This window comes from Dermacentor variabilis, chromosome 1, assembly GCF_050947875.1.
Source record: "Dermacentor variabilis isolate Ectoservices chromosome 1, ASM5094787v1, whole genome shotgun sequence".
Classification (NCBI taxonomy): domain Eukaryota; kingdom Metazoa; phylum Arthropoda; class Arachnida; order Ixodida; family Ixodidae; genus Dermacentor; species Dermacentor variabilis.
This window is the reverse complement of record NC_134568.1, coordinates 267,940,484-267,955,872: the sequence shown is the minus strand read 5'-3', so window position 1 is coordinate 267,955,872 and position 15,389 is coordinate 267,940,484. Positions and strand designations below refer to the sequence as shown.

The 15,389-nt window shown below is 49.1% G+C and overlaps 1 protein-coding gene across 1 annotated transcript in view; it reads left to right on the top strand.

Annotated features, from left to right (window-relative positions):
- The first annotated feature begins 1,423 nt into the window (after positions 1 to 1,423).
- Positions 1,424 to 15,389, top strand: part of LOC142564414 (twisted gastrulation protein homolog 1-A-like) — a 53,649-nt gene continuing 39,683 nt past the window's right edge. The window contains exon 1 of the mRNA XM_075675410.1: positions 1,424 to 1,648. The gene's annotated coding sequence lies outside the window, so the exon portion shown is untranslated. The remainder of the gene's footprint in view (positions 1,649 to 15,389) is intronic.

Below are 15,389 nucleotides of genomic sequence, written 5' to 3'. Positions count from 1 at the left end.
ATCTCGGCTAAGGGGTGAAAACCAGGGACAAAGAACACCCAGTACACGTGGCGCTTCACTCATCCCCTTGGCGCCGCACCTCTCCCCCTCCCCACGGCTCGCACCCTTTTTTCCACATTCCAACCACCACCAACGAACACAGAACCCGTCGGACCCCACAGAGAAACTCAAAACTAACACACCTAGCTAAACTGAAACGTGAGGCAACGTAGTGGTGACTCCAAGTAGGTGAACAGAGGGCTGTAGGACCAGAGGCGTGAGAGCTAATATCGAAAGCACCGTCGCAATCGGCGCCTCTTGAGAAAGCCTGAAAACATTAGGCTGCTCGGGCATTTCCCGTTCCCCAGTCTCCCGCAGTAGAGGAGGCGCACCTCTAATCCATTAGTCACACGCGTGCGGACACACACACCACCGCCATCACCACACCATCACCACACCAACACAGGCCTGTGTCGTAACTGTTGTGTATGAATTCAAGCAGTGTTTTGTGGTATCTGTTATATGCCCAGCGATCATAGCTGGTCGTGGCAAAGTAGAGAAGGCCAGCTTGCATTATGAGATATATAGACGCAAATTTGTGTACGGAGCAAGAATCGAAGATGCACCAGGTGAAGGACGTAAAGCTACTTACAAAACAGAATCTAGCAAAAGTGGTTCGGTGCTTGACTTATATAAAGGAAGTAACTAACTGCTTTATCAATATTTAGTCTTGGTTGGAGACTAAGCTTTTGCCGTATAGTACGTGTGAACCAATGTTTATGGATACTTTGGTGTGAACGTTGTGCAGTTGGGAAATCTACGCAGTGTAGCTATTTAAGGATGCATCCTTTGTAGGCTAGTATAATTTATCTTCATGAATTTGAAGTTTATAAAGGCACACTAGCTTTGGTTTGAGAATGCAGTGCTTGCAAAACGGAACTAGTACGCAAATCTCTTTTCTCTCCCATCGCTTTTTCTGCTCGCTCCCACATCCCACCTTTCTTGTCCTACGTCCCAGGAGTTCCACCGACCCTGTGGACACTGCTGGTGGCTCAGATAGGAATCTCATGAACAGGACTGAGGACCGCAGTCAAGCCAGACTGCGAAGACTCGGACTAAGTGCTGTGTAAAAAATATTTATCCTTTGAGCTGCAAAAATATTCAATACGTTTATACAGTACGAAGTAAAAGTTGTGAAAAATCTTCGTAATTCGTTAACGAATGCTAAGATCCCCACACACTGTCAGCTCTCAGACACGAGAAGCCCGTACCGCGCATTGACAGACCTACGACGCAGGACTCGAGTCGCGCGGTGGCGTCTCGCAAGACGCTTGGTCTTCGGACGAGCGACGCAGGTGCGTCGAGAGCAGCGGCACAGGGCGAGTGGCCCCGGCCCCACGCCCGGGGCGCTGCGGCGGCGGCAGCAGCGGCGCGCCAACAGGCCCCGCCCGCAGGCGGCCGTGCGGGCAGCCCCCGGGGCGCCGCCAATGGAAGCGGCGGCCGGACGGAAAGGGAGCGCCGGACCCTTCCGAGAACGAGCCTGACGGGAAGAGGCCCGGCGACCGACGCGCCAGTCGCTCGCGAAGCTGCGGCGGCAGTGTGCCATTGTCTCCCGGAGGGCTGCTGCTGCCATGAGGGCCGCCAGCCTGCGCTGCACCAGCACCGCCAGGTGAGTCGGTAGGCCCTCGCACGACGACGCAGACATGCCCCTGGCTGCTGGCCAGCTCGTGCTGTAGCCAGGCATGTCAGCGCGCGCCCATGTGTTGCGCTCCCTCTGTGTGATGAGTGGGCTAGCAGCGTGTTTTTGCGTGTTCGCCGGCAGAGTGTGCGCAGCGGAGCTGCTGTTTAGGCTGGTGTGTGCACGGATACGATGTGTGTGGCCCACTCTTACGTTTACCTGGTGCTCGCTCCTTATATTACTGAGTTTTCGATTGTGCTCGACGTGTGATGCACGTCCGCGACATTCGCACGCGCAACGGTGATCCAGGTAGCGAAGCAGGGATTCAGTGTTCGCTTCCTGTTCTGAGCTCGCAGATCTTGAACGTTCCCTTATGATTTGTTTTTCATTTCCGTCGTCCACATCAAATGACACAAACGAGGTGTTGACGCCTACAAAGAAGCGTTCGCAGACAAGAAATTCAGTGGCGTGGAACTTTACTGTGCATATTTGAATTCGAAACGTGCGCGCAATGACATTCACTACGTAGTGCACATTCTGTACGGCGAGGCAAAGCCATCGCAACGACACTTGCTGCCGCGCAGTGCGTATTCCACAGTTGGTGCTTGCACATCCTAAGCGCGTGCCGTGCGCTGTGCGCCCCTCTCCTCTTGCCTCCGTGGCCTCGGCTTCCCCCCGCCACACCGGACGCGTGCCACCGCTCTCTCGTTGGCGGGTGCCGTTCAGCGGCTCTGTCATCGCCTTGTTCCTAGCAGCGTGGTGGAAATATAGCAATTAAATTTACCCCTTCCTTGGGCGCTGCCGCTGGGCGGTCGCCTCGCAAACATTAATTATAGTGATTACGGGAATCACACATTAATTGCGGTCTTCCGGACGCCCCTGAGTAGCGGGAAAAGTGTTTAAGCGACTCTCGCTTATCCGCCCGCAATTAGGCTCGCCTCGCTCTTGTGACCTGCTCGCCCGGTGTCTTGTGCGAGGCACCCCCCTCCCTAGCATGCACACACTTCGGGCCAGGCTGGGGCCACCGGGGTCGCCGGGCGCGCCCAAAATAGCCACCACGTTTTCTTCGCTCTTACCTGGTCTCTTCCGAAGGTTGCTTTCTCGAGCCATAACGACGTCGCACGAACTCGTCACGTCCTGTGGGGGCCCCATCGAATAGCCGCTGCCTCAGCGGGCGATGACGTTTCGGCTATCCGGAAAGGACGGGTCGGGAGATTGCGGCTTCGAAGAGGAGCTGCGGGGAGCTTAGAAAGTCTGTTTGACGTGCGCGCCGGGTTGCAGCTGCTGGGTGAAAACACCTTGTGTTCAATCTGGGCTGCATTGCCTTTTGCCGTTGGCGTAGCCGAACTTGTAAATTCAACGTTTTTGTTGTTGATCAGATAGACGACGTCTTGTTTCGCCGTGTTCTGGTGGAAGCTATTAGCAGAATCTCAGTCTCATTTTTGTTCTTTATTTTGTCGTTATCATTTTTAACGCTGTCACAGCCACTAGCTCGGGGAAAGCAGTTGTGCATCCCCTTCCGTTTTTCGCTTCGGCTTGTTGGCAAGAAAAGAAAATTGACACGCAGGTAAACACACGCAAACATTCGAATTCACCCTTGCCTTAAGATTGTCTGCATTCTCAAGTGAGGATCCGAGCAACGGGAAGTTTTTTTCTTTGTTCGTTTTACTCGAATTAACAACACGTTGAGCGAAGCAGAGTCCCACGAATTACGACGTGCGTCTTCAAAGAACGCCTTTATGTAAAAGCCACCAGCGCTACCTTTTAGTTGTTGCTTTTGCTTTGCCAGTTTTAGCAACGTCGTCGTTGAGTGCCACTGTCTTGTTCCATGAATCGAAACATAGCGGTTGGACACTATGTTACCGTTCTGAAGTGTGGATCGTTGGCGTCGTCCGGCTATTCATTGTCTTCCCGTCGTACTGTCACTTGTTTCATCTCCACTCGAAACAATGTAGGTGAAAATATTAGCCTTGGCGTGCCACCTTTGTGCATGCTTTGATCCGAACAGGCTGGTGGCTATCTTGCGTTTACGACCTCGCGCGTTTGGCATGCGCATTTCGCGGCACGCTGAAAGGTGTCACAAGATGTTTGTTGCTGCTCCGCAGCGCGTGAATCTTTATTCGTAAAGGTAAACATACTAGCTGCCATTATCAAACGGTACGTAAATTATTCGGCAGATGCAAACAAATCACGTCCTACAGCGGAAAATGAGCAAACAAAGCAAGCATACGAGCTAAGCCGCATAGAATATCTCTTGCTATTCGCGTCCGCCTATGCTTGTACTTGAATAAGGTTGCACTTCCCGTTCAACCACTACATTCCTCGCGAGTTCCACGTTTCCAAAAATCGGCGGTCGGGTGTACATATGTGTATGCATATCGTGTGTTTTTGGTTGAAACTCGACTATGGATTTAATCGCTTCACACGTATAGTGTGTGAAAATCACGTGCTCAGTCGGTGAGGCGCTCGGTGCTCTAATTCTTCCGCCGGAGGGTCACTTGCATTCTTCATACGTTGCTGCCTCGATCTTGCAACACACGCGCAAGTGCGCGCACACTCAAATTTTGTGGCAATAAATGCAGCGGCACGTCAACGTTGTGACTTTGACAGCAGTTTGTTTGTCCAGCCTCTTTCGGCACGGCGTCTGTAGCTGTGTACGCCAGAATAGCAAGTATCTATATTAAGATGCTTCTAGTACTTAAGACCTGATTTTAAAAATCGAATATCATGCACGAAGTTCGTTAGACAAAAAAGCGCAGGAAGATAGGCTTACGTCTGAGTGGTCGCTCGCGACGTAGCGTGTTCTCTTCTTTCGTTGTTTCTTTAACAGCAATAATTTACGTTAGGAAAACTTTCGAAATGGCTTGGGGTTTTGTAGGTAGCATACTGCACTTACAGCTGCCGATTGTGTTCCCGTACCTGGAACAGCTTCACAGTTCATGTGTGGCATTTGCGAAAACGACGAAACTCACTGAACAATTCCAACTTATCAGTCTGTTGTGCTGCTCGTTTTTAACGACGATGGAGATGCAAGAAATGTGATAAAGCATAATTGTAAGCAGATGTAGTTAATTTGTGTTTGAGACATTACTACTTGCGTCACCATGTATGCACATTTTTTTTTTTTTTTTTCCTAAAGCTGGAGTATATTTCTTAAATTGGGCTTCTCCCTTTCACGAATCAGCGTGCACTTGCAAGATATGTGTGCACCGCCCCACCTATGCATAATCGTGGTTTCCACAGCGTGTCATGCGCGTGCGTGGGTTTTGTTTTCGCGGCGTCGCGAGCACAGACGCTCGCCGGAAGCCACGCGTGAGTGAAACGGCAGCGGCGGTGACAGATGATGATGCACACGCATGACGGCGGTTACGCGCCGCTTCGAACGAGTGACGCACCTTGTAACACGCGGCGCTTCAAACACGTGACCGCCTTTCGCTGAGCAGCAATCTAGGAGAGTTTTTTTTTTTCCCTCAACATTTCTATTATTTCTTTTTTTAAATTGCTCTGCAGAAAAAGACGCTGTTAACCATCGTGTTTGCACTAGTCGGAGAGTCGGACAGCAACTGTTCGTTTGTCTCTCCCTGTCACACACACACAGATATATATATATATATATATATATAAGGGAAAGGTACGTATGCTTGCGTATGGAGTACAGCGTCAATAGTTTATTGCGTTGCACGGTTGTATCTTACCACTTCTTGCTCATCAGGAGCTGGTTGAGGTTCGGTATATTGAGTTACGCCACGTGCGCGTCTAACCAACGCTCGACAGAACGGAGATGGAAGAGCAGGGTGGGGAGAGAGGAACGGCGGGGTCAGCACCACGTCGAGCCCCAGATGTGTCGCACCGCCAAGAAGCGCGTCGTGGTGGGCACCGCAAAGCCGAGCCGTGGTCGCTCTCGAAGCCCGTGCGCCAATTAGCGGCGGCATCGCGTTGTGCGCAAGACGCGCCATGGCAGGCATCTGCGGCGTCTTCGCGCAGACTCGTGCGCAATTACCAAGTTCCTCTTTAGCTGCCCCCGACGACTCTTGTTGCGAAACCAAGTGTCTGAAACGAGCGCTTGCGAAACACCGCCTCTCGTCTGCCGCAGGCGGAGACAGACAACAAACCGAGAGCGCTGCACGCGCCTTTCAATTGTGCACCCCTTCTCCTCCCGCGATGCCCGTGTTTCGTGTCTCCGTGTGTCGCCTCCCTTGGAAGTGTCTCACGCCCAACGGAAAGGAATACACAAATAAGACTTTGGTGGAAGAAAGAGTAACGAAATATTAAGACGGAGGGGGAAGGGGAAGGCCAAGTGTTGAAACGGGAAGATTCTGTTCGCCGGCTATCTCGGAGAGATTTAACTCTAGCGTAACTGCCAGACTTCCCGGAGCCTTTCTCCTATTTCGTGCGCGTTTCCGCAGCGCATTTTCCTCGGTTGCCTTGCTTACGCGGAGTGGATCAGTCATTGCGGATGACTGGCGTGACCTTAGCTCGAGAAGCCAGCTTCCCTCAAGATGTTAAAATTCGCTGCCTTCTGGGGTTATACTTGCCAAAAACGCTATCTGATTATGAGGCACGCTGTAGTGGGGTGCTCCGGAGTAATTTTTGACCGCCTGGCGTCTTTTCTAACCGGCACCCAGTGCACGGTACACGAGTGTTGCTGCATTCCGCCACCATAGAAATGCGGCCGCCGCCACCGCCGGGTCCGAACCAGCGACCTGGTGTTCAGCAATACAACGCAATGGCCGCTGAGAAATACCACCGGCGAGTCCTCGAAAGGTCACGGAAGTCCGGAAACCCGTATTCTCTTGGCGCTATTACGCACACGCGCAGGCAACAAACATTTTGCGCTTATACTTCGAAACTTGGTAGCAGGAGTTGGCGATGCGCTCGTTTACAAAGTGAGTGACCATTTGTGCGCACTGCAGTAATAGCCGGTAACAATTACTCATTATTGAGCTGCCACAGTGGATCAGTGGCTATAAGTTCCTGCTACTTAGCACGATGTGGCGGGTGCGATTCCAGTCTGCGGCCGCCGCATTCCGATGGGAGAGGAATGCAAAAAACGGCCGTGGATTGGGTGCACCTTAAAGAACCCCAAGCTGTCAAGATTAATCCGGAGTCCTCCACTACGGCGTGCCTCATAATCAGATAGTGTTTTTGACGCGTAAAACCCGAGAATTTAATTTTAAGGGCCTGTGCGTTAAACACGTTAACAGACCCCCTTCCCCCCCCCTTTTTTTTGTGGTGTTTACACCTTCTTTCTTTTTGTGTATCTGGGTGTAGTCATATCTACACACTCACGGTGAAGTTATCTGTACCTTGCTAGTCTTTACAGCCGCAGTGAAGTTACTGTGGTGTCGACAGAGCTTTTGGCGACCTGTGGCTTAACATTTCAGAAGGGAAATATCTGCAGACACGTGTCCTTTTTTGATAAACGTCAGAAGGTTGGAGTGGGTCAAGACGGAGTTCCTTGGCATCTGTGAACCTCTGCACACCAAGATACAAAGAAAAAAAAAGTATTTCACTCAGCAGCCGTCACACTTGTCGTAAACGGTCATCCCTGTTACTTCAGTGACGTCATTCCCAACTGCATGTCAGCCGCTGTCGTGATAAGAGACATTTCTTTTCCCTCTGCTACTCGGTATCTGCCGTGTGTATAACGAGCTTCTGCTTTATTCCCTACCATCATAACGGTGTAAAGAGTAAAAAATTCGTTTCTTTTTTCTTTGGTGGGGCGGGGGGAGGGGGGTTGATTATGCAACAGGCTCTCCGTGTCAACACTTATTAACAGGTCGGAGTGGTGTACGTGTACGTTCACTCACCCTCACATCACACAGCAAGAAGGAGAAGCATTTATTCATTCACTTATGGAAATGTACATAGCAAGGAAATATACAGGAAGAGGTCCCAAAGCTCTTGGCTGTAGGGAACCTCCTGTCATGTCATATCATGTCCCGTCATGTCCAGCGGTTGTTGCCGAATCATGTCTGCTATTGTTACAATACCACGATGCAAACCTGAAGTCCCGTTTGACTTTTCGCGTCACTACTGAGATATGCTGCGATACGAATCTAGGGCAACGTTTTGTAACGATTTTTTACTTCAATATTTCTTCTTTATCGTCTGTTGTGCGCTGAGTGGACGATCCCATTGTTGACGGCCGCGTGTGAGCCAATGACGAAGGGCAAAGGTAATCAATCTGTAAAATAATCTATTAAATAAAAAAAAACTGTCCTTTTACAGCGCAACAAGAAGAGCGCTCACTCGGAACTGAAGAATTTCTTTACTGAAGACGCTTCCCATACACATATAAGCTTTTGAGCTGCCTCATGATAAGCAGTTACAGTTTGTAGATCTAAGATTAGTCTTCTATAACCGCATTACCTCTGGGCTGCGATTTTGTAGCGATACCTTCGGCTCGAATCATTGCCACTCTTGTCATCCACCGTTCACAGCAGGCTGATCCTATTGATAATAGAGAGTTTTAGAATAGGGGCCCCAAACGTTTTGGGGCCCCAAAGAAATAGCGTCGAAGCCACTGCGCATGCGCGAGACGCAAACTCCGTTTGGGTTTTGCGTTGGGAACGCTATTTCGCCGATTTAGCGAGAGCCCAAATAGCGGCCCCAAAAGCTTTGCGTCGGCAAACATGGCGGCACCCATCGAAGCGACGGCTCTAACCTAGCACCAAACTGGGTTCGATTCGCGGTAATGCGTGAAGTTCGCAAGCTAGGAGTAGTGACTGCAGTTATCGCTTTCTCTCAACTAGCGTGTGTTATGAAGATTGATTCATTAGACGCCGCTAATTCCGAATTCGAGTGTGGATTTTATGGCTCGTAGGCCTAACACGGCTAAGCTTGGCTGGTGAAGGCTAGTAAAGTTGGTTTGCTCAAAACTAAGCGCAACTAATTGTTTGCTGCTTACAGAGAATAACCTCTAAATTGTACTTAAACGCGAATACACGCAAGTAAAAATTATTATTCCTATTATAAAATGGTATATTTTATTTAATTATTTCTAATAGTTTTTCTTTGACGCCGTAGTGGCGCTGTCAGCGCAAGACGCTATCCGCAAACCTCAAACCCTATTCTAAAACTCTTCACTCCTACGTGCCCCAACGCTAACAACCGCAAAGCTCTTTGGGGCCCCAAACTGTTGGGGCCCCTATTCTAAAACTCCCTATTATCGGAAAATGCATCGCCACAATATCGCGGCGCTGATCTGTTAAGCCTATCCTTGATTGCAGGTTAGGACACTATATATAAACTGGTAAAAAGAGGAATCGTAAAAGCCAGCTTGGGCTCCGAGTTGCAAAAATAGTGCGAACGCCTAATGATTTAAAGTTTCCAATGTCAGGTCGTACAGGCTGCCATTACGTGAGTTCATGATAACTCTATTAAATAATCGAAAGGCGTACAGCGAAAGGCGCGCGGTCATAGAGATGATCATAAGAACAAGTGTAGAGTTATTCTGTACCCAAAGTGTTGACAGCTCATGGATTGAAGCACGTCGGTGCCAGATATGATCATTTTAAAGTCTTACCGAATTTTAAGAAATTGCCTGTGGCAGCTAGTATAATTCGTCTTTGAGATGGATCATTCTAAAAGGCCGGCATTACTAGCACGAGAAGTCGAAACACATATTGAACTAATTAACAGAAATTCACTAATTAACTTCTTAATTAAATACTTTGCGGCGCATAATTAAATTTACGAATTGTGGCGGTTGAGTTTGCAAGACGTATAGCCACTTGAAATTAATTCCCGGGAGGACACCGGTTTCGATATATTATTTCCCATTTATTATTTCCTTTTCGCGGCGAACCCTTGGATGCTGCCATGTTTGATTTCGTGGTGACGCGTCCATTGCTTGCCTCAACTGTCTCCGTTGCCTCCGTGTTTACAATGCGTTTGTATGACGCAGGTGCGGCTTAGCAAACTACTCTTTCGGAAGATATCGTAGACGTTGACTGGGTGGACCAAACGAAGCTTCGGCCACAGCTTCAGAGAACATGCAAAACCGCTTTGGAAGCTGATTAGGCTATGTCCAAACGGCGCGAGCAGCGTATACGCGTAGTACACGCCGATGAACGCGCCACTGGTGGCGGCCTTGCGAAGTGCACTCGGGAAAGCCGACAGCCGTGCGCTGTATAGATTTCTGCCGTCGTTGGTCGTACCTGTCTGTTTGATTCACGCTTTCAGAGCAAAATAAGCAACACCCTTCGCATGTGTGTGGTGGCCAAAGACTCAAGGCATTTCGAAGAAGAATTGTTGCAAGGTGGGGCGCTCAAATACCGGGAAAGACGTGCGGGCGATACGGTTCTAATCATTCCCCGCAAAGCCTCATCAGCGGGGGCAACGGTTATAGCAATGGATCGCCGTCGCTCGGCGGGAAATTTCTTGTTCTCATGCTCTCTTTTGTCGTGTCGGTGTTTTTTGCACTCGATCATGTTTACACGCGTTAGTGACCAAGTTGATCACGGCCTGCCCGTGTTTTGTACAGTTCGTCCGCAGTACAGCATGCGGTTGAAAGACATTTCGCTAAAGTTCTGAATGCCGCTTGCCGCTTCTTTACCGTGTTGCGCCAGCTAGCCGTAGCACGACTGCACGAGTGCATCGTGTTGTATGTTAAAGCTACTGAAGCTTGCAACTTGCAAGAACTGAAATGTTGGTTTTGTGCCGCCCGGTAAATCCTTCCTTGCACCAGCTGTCACGCACTTCATGCATCTTTTTGCATCTATTTTATGCGTGGCTTCACGCATGTCTTATCTGTTGCTAGTTGCTTCATGCAGAACTGATTTTTTTTTTTTTTAAGTGCGAGGTCTTCACCTTGCTTCGTTGTAAAGGCCTATATCACGCTGTGTCTTATCGGAATGGTAACATGCACAGGTAACACAGGTAACAGGCTTCTTTAACAGCTTTATTGTTTTCGGCCAAGAACATTTCAGATATTGTGTTTTCTTGGGAACTATGTTTGAGAGAATAGGTAGTTCAGGGTGAGAATTGCTAATAGTGTCTGCATATGGTATTTCTGTTCCACTTTCACTAAAAAGTTTGCATCACATTTGTAAAGTTTTAGTTCAGGGTGAGAATTGCTAATAGTTGCTGCATGTGGTATTTCTGTTCCACTTTCACTGAAAAGTTTGCATCACATTTGTAAAGTTTTTACACCTCGATGCTGTCTGAGCAGACTCACCGCGTCGAGTGATTTGTTTGCTTCACAACGTTGTGCCTTCATGTATGTGCATTTTGTACTCAACTGAATTCTTATTATGCTTACGCCGCTGAGGACTGAACTCGGCCTTAATTGCCGCCAGCGCCCATCAACTTTGGTTGGCGCTGCTTTGCCTTGAAATATATCATGTGGCATCTACCTCCCGTAACATTCGAGAAAAAAAAAAACTTCTGAAAAGTTGGTCAGAATTTAGCTCTGGTACGTTTCCAAGCAGGTCCCTAAGGGAATTTCGAATTGCGAAAACTGCAGCAGGAACGGCAGTTCGTCGGCGTATGCAGCAGAATTGCATCGGCGGTACAGCGCTAACTCGCGCTCTTATTAAACCGTGCGTTTGGTGACTTCGTTGACTAGCGTACGCATTTCCAACAATAAATTGGCAATTACTCTTCTTGAGGCGACTTCGATGGCACTTATTTGGCGATGTCACATGTATGCATCGCCAGAAAGATCACTGCGACATGTGCAGACATCGCACCGTGCGGTTTTGTTTGAGATATAAGTCTGCACTAACGACGTGTGCCTATTATTAAGGTACAGAAGCAGTATTACGGCAAGCGTAGAGTTAAAAAAAAACGATCGAGACATCATATTACTCGACAAAACGAAGCGGCTAGTTAACATAAGCTCTATTTCATGTAACTGTGGTTCATTGCGCTTGTCTGCGGGACGCACCTGGCACATATGTGGACCGTGTTGCCCCAAACGTCAGTAACATCGTGTGCATGTCCGCTCCCATAGAGGCCAGCGTCTTTCCTGCAGCTGTCACCGCAGAAGAACCAGTCTGGCACCCGAACAAAGGAGAAATCGCAGCCGCGAACTTCAGCCATCCTTGCTGCAAAGGGTTGTCATCTGCTACTGCTCCCGAGCGTACTTTTGGAACCGCCCGCTAGGTGGCTATCAGTGGCGCCTCTCTAGGCGGTGCACTACGCGTATATCGTGCTTGTTCTAAAAGTGGGGCCAAATATGCATTCTAAGCTATCCAAACTTTCCGCTCATGAATTGAATCATGATTAGTGTGTTTTGCTCTTTGTTCTTTATTTGGCAAATATTTTTAAGCAGCAGCATGTCACATTTATGACTTCCTTGGTGCGGTCACTATCTGATTATTTTCTGCCTAATCGCTTGCGGGTTTGCTCACTTCCGATAGATTTGTCCTTGCTGCGCGCAAGGCTTGAAACGTCGCTGTTTTGTACCTTGTAATACCTTGTAGCAAAGATGTATTATCGCTAGTTACTCGCTTACTCTTGTGGAACGTCACGAAGCATTCAGCTTCGACGATTCGTGCGCTATCGGTGTAAGTCCGTCATTTATTGTGCGTATATGGTGCGCATATATTCAAGTGTGCGCCCATTCACTCATTGGCGCGTTGGCGATAAAGTGGCCGTGCCAGTTGGGGTAGACGTGTGTAGATACTGTGCGCGAAACTTATTACGACAGGAAGCGGCGATACTTCCTTTGTCGTTGTTTAACGAGCGGTACTCTTGCCGACGTTCCGGGGCTGAAGCACTTTCTTTGAAGGTTAGCGATACAACGCTGGCGGATGAGCAAATTTCTGTAAAGCCGTACACCTCGAAGTGCCGGCAACACGTACGGACACTTGCCGCAGCGGTCCGCGAACTTGGCCACACGGATTCATTCTATTACTTAATATGCCAGTCAATATTTTTGAAGCCAGCTACTGCACGCATCTTCAATCCACATGATTCAATCCAGCACGATTTGAGCACAGTGCCTTAGCGAAAACTTAGTTGCATTTCCGACAGCGGATCGCACAGAAGCAAGGCGGAAGCGGTAATGGTTTCGTATACGTGGGCTGTCGCTGAGGCGACGTGCGGCGCACCGCCGAAAACGCCATCTCGTTTCTCTAAGAGCAAACCGCTATGCAAAAAGAGTCAATACATGGGCGTTCCGGTTACTTTTGTGCTTCACTGTATAAAAGAATGTTTTGTTTAAAATGTAAGCGGAACAACGCTGGATTTTTACAGTGAGTTTGATGGCACATATCTCCAAGCTAATGTCATTCTGGAAATTCATTCCAAGCAGAGACGTGTTGCAAACTCACCGGCCACAATTCGTAAGTAGCAATATGTACTGTAAAGTAAATAATTAAGTTAATTATTGGCTTTTTGTTAATTAGGTGAATATGCAGCTTGATTTCTATTGCAAGTAATGTCCGCCTCTCTGAATAATGCAGCTCAAGGTCTACAATTATGTTATCTGCAACAGGCAATTTTTAAAATTCCGTATAACTTAGAAATGATCACCCCGTATAGTTTACGTTCTGTTTTGAGCTAAAAATAAGCTTGCACGTACTTGCTCCCGTGTTAAAGTTCTCTGAATGTACCATTAAACATAGCAGGTAGTTTGTGGAATGTATTTCAGGCGTTGTATGTCTGAACCCGTTCAGCTGTGGCAATGCTTATGTGGGCCAGTCTGGCCGTTGTATCGAAGTCCGTCTAAAATGCAGCATCAGGCGTCAATAAAATAATCAGGGCCGTCGCATCTGGACGCCTGTCGTGGAGGACGTGAGTGCTATCCCGTTTTTAATGAAACAGATACTTTTCAAAAGCAATAACCAGCCAGCTCACGCACGAGGTTTATCAGAGGCCTTCCATATTAGAAGTGGAGATGCTTGCGTCAGGCATCCTTCTGTCATGCTACATGATAAGAAATTTGCATTCCTCGATTGTTATCACACGTGCATGTTTGGCTTCAACTTCCAAGTTTCGTACGATTAAGTATTAAGTATCGGTATATCGTTTTAACTTTTATCCCTGCTGTGTGCTTGTGTGTCTTGTCCTGTCGTTCCTTCCTTTCGGTCTTTTTGTTGTGCTTTAAAAAAGTGATCTACATGAATGTCAGCCAACAGGCACGCTTACGGGAATTTATCAGGCCACGCAAATCTTTGAAGCCCAGTTCCGCGGCCAGTGGTCGACGTTGCCTGCCTCTGTTGACCACAGTGACGCCTTAGATCGACAAGTCACGGTCACTATACCTATATTTAAACTTCGAAATATTTGGGCAAGATCGATGGTCTTACCAGGGCGACAAAAACTGCCTTCCTACTTGCTCGTGGTCAAAGCGACGTTTCACCCGTGGCAGTGGCTCTGCTGCAAGGCACAAGGCCGCGGAACAGAAGAGGCGATCTTGCTTTTAACTTATGATTGGGTGCTAGTTCAGACTTAATCCCGAGCCTTCCGCTACGGCGTCTCTGATATCTCCCGTGTTAAATCAGTCAGCATTGTTTTAACCCCTGGCTATCGCATCTGAGAAAGCATGGTAGTTCCAAGTGGCGGTGTGCGCGGAGCACGTATCGATCGGCCGATACAGGCCTTCTCCGGCTCACGAGATCACGTGCCTCGCGATTCGCTCAGCGTATAGCATGCGTGCGCATTAGGTCACTGCTACGGCCTGGACAGGATGTTTTACGCGAGTTCATTAACTCGCACACTACTTCAACAAAGCGCCTTTGTTCTGGAGGAGGCTGGCGTTTATTTGGAGAATCGTTCGAGGACGGGCGTGCTGCCGTCGTGCACGAGCGTTGGCGCCGGGCATTGTGCATCTGCGCACTTCCGGTATTTGTTCGGAGGCCGGTCCTTGTTTATTTCTTCGTGACCGGCAGAGGGCGCGCGCGATTGCTGCCCTAGTAATCCTATATTGCGCGGCGGCGATGCTGCCTGCTCGGAGCACGCGCGGCGAGGGAGCCTCAAGTACGCCGACTTCGAGGGACGGCTTTCGCAGATTGGTTTCATTTTCCAACGTCTGCCCCGTTCGCGCAATCGGAGCCCGTCTGGGCTAAAGGCGAAGGCCGGCGCTTCTCGCCAGAAAGAAGAAAGAGAGAACCGCGAGGCGGAGTGCGTGCGGTCCCGGCGAGGGAGACCTTCGCCTCTAATTTAAGCACGGCTGCATGCCCCGTGGAGCTCGGGGCGCTCAAAGAGCGGCGGCCGTGCCTGAATGCGCGTCGAGGAAGCACGTGCCGGCAGCACGAGAGTCCTGCCGCGACCACCTCGGGTGATGACGTGGAACTTGTGCGCACACCGCCACTTCTGCTGGCGGGGCACGAATGTGTGCGCGCGCGCTCTTGGGCTGCCATCGCACGGGCAGGAACGTTGGGTAGCGCCGGATCGTTCTTGAAGGTCCTATGGCGCACGTGGCACAATTTTCGACTGGCCCATTATTCTAAGAGCACATTTCAAAGCGACCACTCGACAATATAAGCACCGGAAGGATGGTTGAAGAAACTTGCAATATTGCAGAGCTTACACACACACACACACACACACACATATATATATATATATATATATTACACTTTTTTTTGCAAGTTTGCATCCGCGCATGCAATGTGGGAATCGCTGAAGCGAAGCTTTCGGTAAGCTGGAAGACAAATCGGCTCATCACGATGAATGCGGAGGGAATTTCAGCAACGAGTCAATCCTGTAATGGTCCTCAGCCATAACGGCAGCAGAGCAAAGGAAAGCTTTATTTAGCATTATAACGTGTAAGACAGGA